The following is a 2,646-nucleotide window of genomic DNA, read 5'->3' on the forward strand; positions in this document are numbered from 1 at the left end:
TGGATCTGGCCTCCCCCCCTCCTTCCTTCTTTTTTATCCCCCCTCTCCTCCAGGGAAAACAGAGCTGGAAGGGGGCTAGGGACTGACTTGTATAATGAGACTTCAGAGGGCTGAACTCAGACCAGTGGGAGAAAGGGAAAGGAAGGAAGATCACAGTCCAATAGAAGAAATATCTTCCTAGCCATTTTGCCATCCTAAAATTAGATAACCATCTTGTGATGCAGGGACATGTTTGTTGTGGAAAATTTGGGCTGAGCCTTGTGACCAGGAATGATGTGGTGGGGATGCTTGCATTTGGGTGTAAGGGTATGCTAAAGTAGGTGAGCTCCCAGGTCCTCTCTCCTAGATCCAGTGACTCCACCTCCACCCCCTCCCTCCACTGTGGGACTCTTGAGGTCCAGAGAAGGGCAGACCCTGGCCCCAGTTCTGGTAGCTTATCAGGAGCAGAGAGAACAGATCAGAACCAGTAACCAGGGTTCTAGACCTGCAGCTCCAGCTCGAAGCTTTCTCAAGTATTCTCTCTCTTTTTTTTAAAGTTTATTTATTTTTGAGAGAGAGAGCAAGAGCAAGCACACAAGTAGGGGAAGAGCAGAGAGAAAGGGGGTCAGAGGATCTGAAGGAGGCTCCAGGCTCTGAGCTGTCAACGCAGAGCCCGACACGGGGCTCAAACCCACGAATCGTGAATCATGACCTGAGCTGAAGTCGGACACTTAACCGACTGAACCACAGAGGCGCCCCTCAAGTATCCTCAATGACACTCCACAGAGTCCCCCTCAAAGAAGGATGAAACTTCTTTCTATGCCCTTCTCTATAGACCTTTCTGGATTGTCTCAATGTGTTTGTCATAGAGGCTATGACCATCTCCAAATTTAAGACAGTCCATTTACTGGAGCTAGAGATGGGGAATAAAAAGGGAGGGGTATTTTTACCTTCAGTTGAGCCCACAGCTTTGGTTTACTGCCCAAACAATTTGTTCACTACTTTCCAGTTTATATAGAACATTCATAGACATGAGTTCAGGGGATGTCAACATTGACCCATTTCACAGATGAGGATGGGAAGCTCAGAGATAGTGACTCACCCATGTGCCATGACCAGTGGGGTAAGATCAGTCTTCTGACTCTAGTGGCCACTCCTAAATGCTAAAAAGTATTAACCATTTACTCTATGCCTGATACTGTGCTACCACAAACCCATGATATCCATTGCATAGAGATTCAGATCAGTTAGATAACTTCCCCAAGGTCACATTGGTGGGAAAGGGAAGAATGAGGGTTCACACCCACATCTGCCTTTTCCAGAACCTATGTTTTTTTCCATGACTCTATTTCATTCTTAAATCCAGACAAGCCCCAAGAAAATGGTATCTTTGGAGAACAGGGTATGAGGGGTTTTCAAGCTAGAAAGTTTGGGAGGCCTTCAGAATGTCTCAGAACATGACAAGACAAGCATAAGCCATCAGGTGAGTGATTAGGGATGAATAGAGCTTCCTTAGCCCAAAGACTGATTGCAAGAAGGCCTCAGAAACCTCTTCTGAGGCCCATATAATGGACTGCATCTCCTCAACTGAACTTTGCTATGTGAGATGTGGAAAAAGTCACCTCTCAGGCTGCATTTAAGGGAGGCTCTGGCTGAAAAAACCCAAAATAGCCATGTCTGAAGGAGGACTTCTGGCTCTGTTATTTACTAGCCTTGGGCAAGTCACTATTTCTTTGTGCCCCTGTTCCCTTTCCTGTAAAATGGGGTTAATAAAAATATTCCATAGGCATTTTGTGAGGACTAAATGAGATTGTGCATCTGTGAAAGTACTTTATACATAATATAGTGTTAATCACTTAGTAATAAAGCTGATTTTTATTGGATACATGCTCTGTGCCAGACATTGTTATAAGTACTTTACTGTTTTATTTCATTTAGTTACACACACAAGTGTAAAGTCCTTGCTGATCAACACTCCCCCAAAGTATTCTCTCCACGTTGGATGTCTTAACATGTGGTGCAAAGGAAAGGGGTAGGGGCTTAGAATGGGACACTTGGGTTCTAGTCGTGCTTCTGCCTTGATTGGCTGTGTAACTTCAAGAAAACTACCCGCCCTCTCTGAGCCTCATTTGCCACATCTGAAAAACATGCATATCTTGCTTACCACTCACTGAGAATCAAATAAAATGAATACGTGTGATTGTACAGCACACACATTATTTATTTATCCTTAAAATAACCTATGATACAGTTTTGGTTATTATTTCCACTTTAGAGTTGAGGAAACCAAGGCCCAGAGATACTTAAAAGCATAAAGTGAAGTACAAATGTTGGCTACAATTATTATCACTTTTATCATACAACAATAAGGCAACACCTGTGAAAACAGATCCAAAAGGTCACAAGGAGAGGTCATATTTACTTTAATTCCCTCTCGGCTGGTAGCCTAATATATTTCTAGTCCTGGCAACAGAATAGATAATAGTACGTGAGAGCCAGGAGAACTTCTCCTTGTCAGTGGGGCTTAGTTGCTGTTCTGCCCAGAGGCAGAGGGTTGGATGAAATGATCCTGAATCCCCTGTCCAGTTGTTTAGAATCCATCAAATCTTCTGGACAAGAGCAATACTGCCACTTCCTCCCCACACCTCCACCCCCCCCCCCCCCACC

This window comes from Crocuta crocuta, unplaced genomic scaffold, assembly GCF_008692635.1.
Source record: "Crocuta crocuta isolate KB4526 unplaced genomic scaffold, BGI_CrCroc_1.0 scaffold72, whole genome shotgun sequence".
Classification (NCBI taxonomy): domain Eukaryota; kingdom Metazoa; phylum Chordata; class Mammalia; order Carnivora; family Hyaenidae; genus Crocuta; species Crocuta crocuta.